At 36.3% G+C, this 12,144-nt stretch overlaps 1 protein-coding gene across 1 annotated transcript in view; it reads right to left on the bottom strand.

The window, feature by feature from the left end:
- LOC127160181 (protein NLRC3-like) overlaps window positions 1-2,997 on the bottom strand; it is a 58,638-nt gene extending 55,641 nt beyond the window's left edge. Inside the window, exons 1-2 of the mRNA XM_051102829.1 lie at window positions 2,569-2,997; window positions 2,139-2,217 (exon numbers count right to left, since the gene is read on the bottom strand). The gene's annotated coding sequence lies outside the window, so the exon portion shown is untranslated. The remainder of the gene's footprint in view (window positions 1-2,138; window positions 2,218-2,568) is intronic.
- Between the last annotated feature and the right edge of the window lie 9,147 nt (window positions 2,998-12,144).

The following is a 12,144-nucleotide window of genomic DNA, read 5'->3' as shown; positions in this document are numbered from 1 at the left end:
CCCCGAATGCATTGCAACAAGAATAAATTATGCACCTGAAGTGTCTTAGTATTTTCTTTTATTTTTACTATTTGCTTTAATTTTTGTTATTTGCATTGCAACTTAGTAGCTTGTTTTGTGATGTTCAAAGATCTGTTTATCTGAATATTTTGTTGATTGTCACCATTGTTGAGATTCTTACGCCGATTCTTCATGACTATGTGTGCCACAAATCAATCTTCTTCGTGCACAAAACAAATATGTTCACATGGTCAAAAACACAGTCAGTACACCGATGAGCTACTGTAATAAACAATTTTCTTAGTTTGCTCTGCTAAATGTGCTTTCTCAACACAGAATTGCAGCAGTAAAAGAAAAAAAAATAACAATGGTATAATGTGAACAACCAAGTGACTAACTAAAGCAAACACTATTCACCAAAATGGTAACCTTCAAATGGAATTCACTAAAACTGTGAAGAAAAACCTCTGTTAATTCTCAGTAAGAACTTCTGCATGACAAATAAAGTCAAACTGTTTGTGGAGTTGTTTAATCCTCCTTTGCTGAGATCTTAAGAAATTTAATGTCTTTTATTTCAGTTGATTTCATCTGTGACTGGATGTCAGTTGCAGTAATTCTAAATAATTTATAATCTTACTTCTTAAATGGGAAATTTTGTTTTGATTAAATCTATACCTTTTTATTTAGATCAAAACTAGAATTTAAATTAATTAACTTTCTTTAACAAGAAAAATATACTTTCATGCCAGGTTTAATAAAACAGTTTTCATAGAAATATTGTTTAGTTTTAGTTTTTCATTGGCTCAAGTTATAAAATATAGATTCGAACCATTAACGTCCTGAATGTTCTGTGAATGTCCTCTAAATAACATCCCCTAACCCTTTAAAGAACTCCACATCATGACCGTCTCGGAATGTCCTGGGAACGTTAATAGATGACGTCCTTGACACCAGCGTGGACGTTCTAGGAACGTTTTGGGAACGTCACATTTCCAAATAAAATATGGTCCTCTAAACGTCCCAAGAACGTCCTGAATGTTCTGTGAAGGTCCTCCAAATAACGTCCCCCAAACCTTTAAAGAACTCCACATCATGACCGTCTCAGAACGTTATGGGGACGTCCTTGACACCAATGGGGACGTTCTGGGAACGTAAAATTTCTAGCGGGGGACTTCAGACAGAGGCAGCGGAATGTGACGCCGTTGCTAGGTTACCTAACGGTTAAGTTGTAGATTTTGTAGAAAAACGATCTTCAACAGTTATGTATAAATAGTTTAATAATACATAAAGACATCAGTGTCATTGTCATTGAAGGTCTGTGTGTCAGAAAAGACAGAAGACAATGCCATTTTTTGCTTAAAACAATAAAAGCACTGTTTCAAGTATTATTGCAGAACAGGTCATTGTTATTGGTGGCTGTTTCATTATTATTGGTAGTATATTGTAAATATTATTATTATTGACTACTCATTTGAACCCTTTTAACATTTTTCTAAAATACTATTATTACAAATGATATTATTTATTATGTTTTTAAACTATTACTATTCATAAAGTATATCATGGTCAAGATCTCATCAGTTATATAAAATAACAAGTTTAATTTCACCAGAATATCTTTATTTAATATAGCCTATATGACGCACACGCACAGGATTGTGGGAAATCGAAGGCAGCAAAGGATACATCTACGCTGCCTTCAAAATTCGATCAGAAGAAGGTACCTCTGGAGACAGGAAGTTAAGTAGAATTTGGATTCTGACGTGCCTTCATGCCTTGGAATGCTGCCTCCGAAGGCAGCATTTTAGAGCTTTCAGATGCAGCCACTGTCACACGAGACATGTTTTACCGCTCTATTTATTGCAATGATTTTATGTATAATAGAGTTTTAATTGGTTTACATGTTTTCTTATGTCCATTTTATTCCTCTTAACATTTTAGTGTGTATGTCTTTAATTCAATCTCTACAACCACAGGTTGGCTTCTCCAGGGGGGGAGAGTGTGGCGATGTGGATGAAATCCATACCAGCTTTTGCACTTTGCCGGCAAATTAGGGTGAAACAAAATGGCGGAAATGATATAAAAGCAAGGAAAAAATGGAAGTCGGTGTGTGCAGAAGGAAATAACGTGAACGATACCTGAAAGCAACTGTGGCCAAGTGTGTTGGATCTCTGTTTGCACAGACTGGGTGTAACCTTCAAATGGAATTCACTAAAACTGTGAAAATAAACCTCTGTTAATTCTCAGTAAGAAGTTCTGCATGACAAATAAAGTCAAACTGTTTGTGGAGTTGTTTAATCCTCCTTTGCTGAGATCTTAAGAAATTTAATGTTTTTTATTTCAGTTGATTTCATCTGTGACTGGATGTCAGTTGCAGTAATTCTAAATAATTTATAATCTTACTTCTTAAATGGGAAATTTTGTTTTGATTAAATCTATACCTTTTTATTTAGATCAAAACTAGAATTTAAATTAATTAACTTTCTTTAAACAAAATGGCGGAAATGATGTAAAAGCAAGGAAAAAATGGAAGTCGGTGTGTGCGGAAGGAAATAACGTGAACGATACCTGAAAGCAACTGTGGCCAAGCGTGTTGGATCTCTGTTTGCACAGACCGGGTGTGTACGACGCCAAAAAAAATTCGGAGAAATTGGTGGCGCATGATTGCCGGTTGCAATGTAAAATCCAGACTGGTTTGCCTGCCGCAGGTACCACAGTTTCTCTTCCTTTGTTAAACGCCGCCGAAACTCCAAAAATTCCTTTCCCGGTGTCTCTGAAGTATATTCCCGTCCATATTTACATGTTTTGGCACACCAGGGTGACTAGGAGCATTAAGTTGTCCAGGCATGACTTCCTGTTGCACAGGATTATAAATATGAGGAACACAAAAGCCAAACTCCCTCAATCGTCCATTACAAGCAGTAAAAACAAAGAATATAGTTCTGATCTGCGGCACAAGATTGCTGAGCTTCACAAAAAAGAAAGTGGCTGTAAGAAAACAGCTAAAGCATTGAAAATCCACTTTTCCACCATCAGGCCAATAATTAACCCTCTACTGCATAGCGTTGCCCTCAGGCAACAGAAGGTTTTCTTAAGCCCCATTTCCATTACATGTTTCTTTAAAAGATTTCAACCAATCAAAACGGTCAAATAATTGTTATGAAACAGTCCAAAAAGGGGTGTCAGTCTCTATCAAGCATTATTTGAAGGCGGGACCTCCTTTTCTGACACGTGGTCACAGGAGTGCATGCTGTGAGAAGAAGGTAAGATTATTTGCTTTAGTAATCTTATTTAACATGACATAAATTGCAAATAAAAAATATGTATGTGTGCATGAAGGAGTAGATAAGCATTTTGTCAGGTTTTATTCACTTTTTTTATTTAGCATGTTAATCAATTCAGTTTTTCTTTTTGTTGCCTCAGGGCAACGTTATGCAGTAAGGGGTACTTTTCAAGAAGGCCTTCATTGACAATGTTTTTTGATGTAATCACATATCATTACATGTATTTGTGCTCAATATAATAATAAAGAAATATATAATTTTTACTTTATTTTTGCAGGCTAGTTTTCAATGCAATAACATGCTAAAGACAGACATTTGACTTTTTTGAATGCCAATATCAGTGTTTTTGATTTTGCTTTGTTTTCTGCACTGATGTTTACAGGAAAATGGATGCAGGGACATTTTATGGTAGAAAGAACAGAGAGAAGCTATTTGTCCCACTACAACTTGAGCTAGCTCCAAGGGCTGTCCTGCTGTTGTAAGAGACTATAATCAGCACATGGGAGGGGTGGACCTCCTCGACTCACTTATAGCCCTCTACCGAACCAAAATCAGATCAAAAAAAGTGGTATCATCGTCTGTTTTTCTAGACATGATTGTGGTGACCTGCTGGTTGTTGTACAAACGGCATTGTAAATGCAATAACCCAGGGGTGCCCAACCCTGTTCCTGGAGATCTATCTTCCTGCAGAGTTTAGTTCCAACCCTAATCAAACACACCTGTCTGTAATTATCAAGCTCCTTCAGATCCTAATTAGTTGGTTCAGGTGTCTTTGTGTAGGGTTGGAGCTGAACTCTGCAGGAAGGTAGATCTCCAGGAACAGGGTTGAGCACCCCTGCAATAACCTGTCAGATGCTGAGGTCATGCGGCTGTATGCATTCAAATCCTACATTGCACAGGGTCTCTGCAAATCTGGGAAAAGTCTGGAAAAGAAAAGAGGACGGCCCAGTGGTGGAATTTCAAGTGATTATGAGACAAAGAAGAGGCAGGGACCCACTGCTCCAATCCCAATCCCAGGTGTGAGGTTGGATGCTACAGCCCACTAGATTATCATGAGTGACAAGAAGGGCAGGTGCAGGGTACCAGGCTGCAAAGGCACTCCAAAAGCTAAATGCAGGAAGTGTAATGCCCACCTCTGCTTCACAAGCACTACAAACTGCTTCTTGAAGTTTCACACAGAGTGAGAAAGTGAACTCTGCAAACATGTCTACAGCATGTTTTTAAAAGAAAATGGTCACTATTTGTTGAATTTGTATGGACTGACAACAAGTTTTGGTTAAATAAAATATTTGTTAAGACATATTTGAAGTGGACAAATGTCAATTAAATATTTGAAACAGCCTATTTGAAACAGCCTATATTGTCATAATGCACGCTTAGGAGGAGAGTTTAAGTGGCCAAAGACTCTTCAAAGATCACAGCTGAAGAACTGCAGAATCTAGGGGCCGGAAAGCCTAAAAAAAAGTGAAATAGCCCCTACATTACCACATGTTGTTTAGGAGGATTTCAAGAAAAATCCTGCTCACTCATCCAAAACCAAACTCCAGCATATTCAGTTGTCAGAACACGACTGGAACTTCAAATGGGACTGGCTTCTATGGTCAGATGAAACTTAAAAAAGAGCTTTTTAGCAGCTAACCCATGTTTGGTGCAAACATTGATAAAAGTACCCCATGCCCACGGTTAAATATACTGCTGAATCTTTAATGTTGTGGGCCTATTTTTCTGGTTCTGAGTTCCTGGACATCTTGTTCAGATACATGGCATCATGATTTCTATCAAATACCAACAGATAAAAAATCGAAACCTGACTGCCTCTGTTAAAAATCTTATAATGGGTCGTGGTTGGATCTTCAATTAGGACAATGATCATATTTACCAAGGGTGCCAATATTTGTGGAGGGCACTGTATGTGTAACAGCCCAAGCTAATTCTCTTTTCTAATAGAGTTTATAAAGGGTTAATTGTGTTAAGACAATTTTTCCCACCATACAAATAGTGACTAGCAATGTTGAACAGGGGTTGAGTAATTGTGACATAGCTGTGTTATTTCAAAAAAATCCTAGAACTCAAAAATATTACATTATATACTGGCATTATCACTTTCAATGTGGCAGTAATTTGTTGTAGATGCAATTTTTATAAAATCCTGGAAGCTTGAATTTGTACTGCAGTCTCTGGGGGTTGAATAATTTAGATTGCAACTGTACATACATTACTATATATATATATATATATATATATATTCTTATATATAGGAATTTGGTCAAAACTTTATTTAATTTGTTTGATGTAACGACACATACCACGTAAAAAGTGTGTTACATTGCAAACATTTATATATAGCGTTATATAGCGTGTTATTTGCGTATATAGGAATGCTTACGAGAGAAACAAATGCGATTAACTATTATTATTCTTTATGACATTCGTATGCAAGTTCAATGGGCAGAGTAGGCTATACAGTTTACTCAAGTCACGTAGTGAACTAATAAGAAATGACAACATCAAATACGACTTGGATGTTAATGCAGCAGAATAATCAATGCAATCTGAATTTAACACCTTTATTTTGGCAATTGGCAGCTTTATTCTTAACCCTGTGGAAGTCTCCACAGTTTACGGTTTGCATCCATTTTACACACGAATTAAATTTCTACTTATTACTTTAAATGTCAACAACGCTTTCACGTAGGCTCCTTGGTGCTTGATGTGTGGAACATCGAAAAATATTCTGTAAAAAACCGAAGAAAAGCCGGACGAAACGCGTCTCAAGTCGCTGCACTGCGTATTAATGTGAGAGGCGCGTGCACGCGAGGGGGTAAGATTTTCACGGGGGGTCGGATTTCGGTACAACACCTTGTTATTGGTTGGCCGGCCAGACGCTGCCTGCCTCACGCAGCCGAACCCCCACACATCCACACTGCACGAAAAACTCGGACGCACTCACTCACGTAACACACACGCTCAGTGAGTTTACTTCTGATGGAAATATTGTTTTTTGTTTGTTTTGTTTTTCGTTATTGTTGTGTATGAAAAGTTTGAGCTTTAAGACTGAAGACTGTTTTCACAAGATGAATTTAAAGGGAAACTGATTTTTGTTGTTGTTGTTGTTGTTGTTAGTTTTTGTGACAACAAGGACTTTTTAGTTTAATTTTTTTTTTCTTTTTTGGACTCGATCTTGTTAAAGGTTGAATTAGGCAAGTGAAACCACATGGATGTTTAACTAATGCTTGTGATTTTTCATTATTATATAAATGCTGTGAAAAAAAAGGAAAAACTTTGTAAGATTTAGTTTTCCTCCATTCATTTTTATTTTTTCTTTTTCTTATGCATGTGCTCTAATAACAACAGTTTGCACACTAAAACAGAAAATTTGTTGTGCATTGTGTTATTTCATTCATTTGTGTTTTTCTGTGTGTTAATGTGCATGTGCAGATGACAATTTGTGTATCGGTGGTTTAATTTTGAGCGGTTCCGGGAATTGATAAAAAAAAATAATAATAGTAATGACTGTTTTGACTTGGCAATTTATTTTTTGCCTTGTCTGGTGCCCGAACAATTTAATTACTTAATTATTTAATTACCTTAAAATTTAACTTTGGGTCTGCCACCGCTACATGTCTAAATATGGATTTTGGGGTTTTTTTCATGTGCAATAAATGCATTGACTGGAAAAGCATTTCTGCTGATGAGAGGGGTGACGTTTTCAGCACAGCTTATGAGAACTTTCCAGAGACATATGTGACAATAGTCAGAATACACTACAGCATATTTATTGAGATTATCAAAGATTTTAAAGCACACACTTTTTTATGTATCGGCATGTAGTAAGTCCAGTAACTACTTTTTTAGATGCTCAGAAACCACAGTGCAGTTTGTGAGGGAAGCACAGAAGAAAGAGGGGAGTTGTGTGCCAGTAAAGAAAAAATATATCCAAATGTCAAAATCACCAATGAATAATCCCTACTGTGTATACTTGCCTACAGCATTAGACATACAACATCCAAAGTGGCTTTGAGTGACTTGTTAAGATCTTATCAGTCTCCACTGTCCTGATTCAACCAATGGTGTTCCAGAAAGTTCCCTTCACTGTGACACTTTTGAAGTCCAGTGTATTTACCCATTCTGCCAATATTTCTTTGCTAATGAAATCCTCATCCATTGTGTTTCATGTGATGGCACTCTAGGGGACACTAAAAACTAAAAATCAAATCTGGTTCTGTCTTTATCAAGCTATCTATTTCAGATTAATTATGAGGTACGTTTCAGGTTGCAGATTTGTGTTTACAGTTTTGTTTTGCATGTGTGCTTTGCATGTGTGATCCCATGTATATTAGTTCCTGTCTTCACCTTTGTTCCTGGTCCGGACTTCCTTGTTACTTGCGTTGTACATATGTTGGTTTGTGGATCTGTGTTGGATTTTCCTGGGTTTTCGTTATTAAAGACTGTTAAAGTGAAGTTTGTGACTCCTGCATTCTCCCTGGCACAACGCACCGTGACAAAGCTAATATTTAGCTAAATAATTTCCATGGTTTTATATGTTGCATAATCACCTATATCCATTGTAACTATTTTTAGACCTGGATAAATTTGCTTTGATAAAACGACCATTACATTTGTTATGCTAAAATGTTCCTTTGACAAGCCAAAAACATTTTTTAAAGCAATTCAACCACCTGCAAGTATAACAAGACCACCCTGTTCGATTCCTTTGCGTAAATATTGGAGTCTCAGTGCATTTTTATACAAGACTCAGAATGCACACCTATGGAAACTTTTATAGCACACATACTGTACCAGAACAAATTGTTAATATGTTTAACATTTACCAGCATGTTCCACGACTCTTAGCTGCTGTATTCAAGGATGAACAAACACAACAAAGCAAAAGCTTTATTGAAAAAAATGTTGGGAGGCAGCAAGATTGCGACAAAGTGTATTGGTAGGTCTAGTGTGATGTTTCTTAGCTGCCCACATGGTACGGTCAGGTTTCAGTGCAAATAAAGCTTTCAGTTTCTATTGTAGGGCTGTGCTTGATGGCAAGTGAATTAATGCAAAAGGAATAAAATCTCTAACTAAAAGAATCAACTATGCAGTTCAAATCAAACATGGGTCTGTAGCATTAAGACAGTCATTTATAGATGTAGATAGTGGGCAAGGAGAGGGACATGCCTTCACTGACGTACAACAACACGTAACAACATCAGCAAAGACAAAGAATCAGCGATAACAGCGACAAACATTTTAAAAGAGAGAGGGATAGACTCAGTTGAGCTCATCAAATGCTCAGACATGCATTCAGCTTGTCTGTCTCAAGGACTTACCAAGTCTTGCAGATAGTTTTTTTTTCTTTTGCATTCAGCCAAACAGATGGGACTTGAATTACAAATAGACAACGTATAAAAATAAAAGGTAAAAGTTTACAGTTTACAGATTCATATCTATTGAATGTTGTAACTAATGTGTAGTTCCATGAAATACACAGTACTTGAATCTAAATAAAAATACAGTATAAAATTTCAACAACTATCCAAGTATCATTCTTCAGTCTTTATATATATATATATATATATACATATACATATATTGTGTAGAATCCAAAACCTGTAAATATTTAGGTATTCTTTTTCTTTCTTTCTTTCTTTCTTTCTTTCTTTCTTTCTTTCTTTCTTTCTTTCTTTCTTTCTTTCCTTCCAATTACAGGAAATAACTCCTGCAGGAAATTTACTTTCCTTTTTGGAATTGTATTATTATTATTATTATTATTATTATTATTAATAATAATAATAATTTTTGCATGAGGTGCACAGCAGTCCTGCAGGATTTTTCAGTTGCACAGCGAGTGTGCTGGATGTTCCTGCATGTTTCTGTTGTCTTCATAATGGCACCACACATGGCAGTGTGAGGTTTACAGAACCTCAGACACTTTGATCTTTGGAGACGGTTAATACACACACAGTATATTAACATACAGACATCTGTTTCAGGTGTTATTCACAGTCATGTTTGGTATCATTTGAATCATCTCTGTGTGTCTGGTACAAAGGTCTCATTCTTACAAGAAGTAAACTAAAAGGTAAACAGATCCTAAGAGTTTATAGATATTTTGCTCTCCCATCTCCCAGTGTCTTTCATACAAATTACCATCTGTCCCCAAAACGTGTAAACAATCTGTGTCTGGGACTTGATCAATGCAAATTCCATTTGTTAGTTCCTGTCTGCATTTCAGGGTTTATTGGTTTTGGTCTGGGTACTTAAGTAAATCTTGCAAGAGAATCGGGGGATTCTGTAGTCAGAAGCACGTACTGTAGAGTGTGTCCTCAGACTCTCTGCTATGTTTTTTTCTAAAGTCAGGTATGCATCTTTTACTCCTAGATTTATCTTTGAGAATCTGATGTCTTGTGTTGACTTGATTTATAAATTGTTAACTTGATTCTATTCTGATTTACTCAGAAATTGTTTCCTCAAGTAGATTAAGTGAAGGAGTATGTTACCGCAAATATGCATCCAGTACAGATGCGTGGATCAGCTGAAATGTCGCCCGAATCCGCGGCTTCAAACCAATTATCCACCCGCCACCTGCTCACACTATAATTTTCTCTAATATAGATATCCGCACTTGATCATCACTTTAATTATTATAATTCTTTATTTGAAACATGATGGTCAGCGTGGAACGTTTGTTTTTAACAGCAGACTCAGTGACTTTAGAGCTTATCTGCTCATCTCTGATAGTAAAATAATACGCTGATCGTAAGCTGCTTTGAATGAACATTTATTTATAAAACAAAAGTTTGTTCTTGGCCAGATTAACCAACATTTTCTTAAAGGAGAAGTCTACTTCCAGAACAACAATTTACAGATAATGTACTCATCCCCTTGTCATCTAAGGTGTTCATGTCGCAAAGAAATTGTGTTTTTGGAGGAAAACATTTCAGGATTTTTCTCCATATAATGGACTGATATGGTGCCCAGAGTTTGAACTTCCAAAATGCAGTTTAAATGCAGCTTCAAACGATCCCAAATGCGGTTTTAAACTATCCCAGCCATGGAAGAAGGGTCTTATCTAGCGTAACGATTGGTTATTTTCATTAAAAAAAATACAATTTAAATACTTTTTAATCTCAAACACTCGTCTTGCCTTTCTCTCCCTGGACTTTGTTTATTCTGGCTCAAGACAGTTAGGGTATGTCGAAAAACTCCAATCGAATTTTCTTCCTCAACTTCAAAAATCATTTCAAAATCATCCTACATTGCTGCAGAAGTACCGACCCAGTCTATGCAAAGTGAACATGCAAAGAAGATCAAACACCTTTAACAAAAAAGGTAAAACAGCGACACTGATTTTGAAGTTGAGGAAGAAAATACGGACAGAGTTTTTTGACATACCCTAACTGTCTTGAGCTAGAATACACAGAGTTCAGGGAGAGTAAGACAAGATGAGCGTTTGGCATTAAAAAGTATATAAATTGTATTATTTTTTATGAAAATAACCGATCGTTTCGCTAGATAAGACCCTTCTTCCTTGGCTGGGATCGTTCACAACCACATTTGGGATCGTTTAAAGCTGCATTTAAACTTCTTTTTGGAAGTTCAAACTCAGGGCACCATATCAGTCCATTATATGGAGAAAAATCCTAAAATGATTTCCTCAAAAAACATAATTTCTTTACGACTGAAGAGAGAAAGACATGAACATCTTGGATGACAAGGGGGGTGAGTACATTATCTGTAAATTGTTGTTCTGGAAGTGGACTTCTCCTTTAATAAAATAAACTCCATTCAGGCTTCAGTGGGAATATCTCTGTTTCTATTACCCCAACACACAATGATAACAGCAAATTTATTAGCCATCTATTCAAATAATATGGAATGTTATGCTGCAACTTTCCAAATAGATAGGCTGTACACAGTAACAATTAAGACCCTACCCCCCCAAAAAAAAAAAAAAAAACTTGTCTGCGCTTATACAGATCTAGAAAAAAGGCTGATAGATAACAAAAACTGTGCCAATTCAGCCTACACTCCAGCCTTTTCCTTTGTACTGTGCAAAAACAAAATAGCATCTACCATTTGGTGTGTTTTTTTTTTTTTTTTTTTTTTTTGTAGTTGTTGTTGGGTTTTTTTTGGATGTGAGTGTTTGTGAACGTTTTTTTGTGGTAAGTTTGTATATATGTGTAGTTGTCTTTGTTATATATACACCCTCTGAAGATAGATTTCCTCTTTGAGGACAAATAAATAAAATATAATGAAATGAAATGAAAATAACAAAAGCACAGCAGTGACACAATAAACGCTAAACTAGAGTGGCAGTCTTCTTAGCTAAACATGTTCACAGCATCCAAAATGCAAATTAGAACCAGCTGAAATGTTTTGAAATCACTTGTATCCTACCTGATTGAAAACATAACTAAAACGTAATAACAAACAACATCAATTCAATATAGTATCCTGTGATGCAAGGTTTAGCAGTTATGTGATGAGTTAGTACTTGCCCAGGAGAAAATAACATAAAACAACAGTGCAGCAAAAACAAAATAAATTAAAGCTGCAAGCAGCGATGAAAGGGCCCTCGCACCCAGGCTCACCGCCGATCGGTGGTGAATAGTGGGCACTATGCTTTTCACATAGTAAATTTAGGAGGAATATGTCAAAGTCATTTATATGTGCCGAACTTCCTGCTGCCAGTTGGTGGTGCTATGTCTATAACTGAATATTGGCATGTAGATGTGTTCAGGCAAGTACTCTTACCAATCATGTGAAGTTTGGGGCAGATCAGACATTGCATATTTAAGTTAGTGTAAAATAAGCCATTTCCTGTTGCCAACAGGTGGCGCTATGATAATAACTGAATATT

The sequence above is a fragment of the Labeo rohita genome, unplaced genomic scaffold (genome assembly GCF_022985175.1).
Source record: "Labeo rohita strain BAU-BD-2019 unplaced genomic scaffold, IGBB_LRoh.1.0 scaffold_30, whole genome shotgun sequence".
NCBI lineage: Eukaryota > Metazoa > Chordata > Actinopteri > Cypriniformes > Cyprinidae > Labeo > Labeo rohita.
This window is presented reverse-complemented; position numbering and strand designations above follow the sequence as displayed.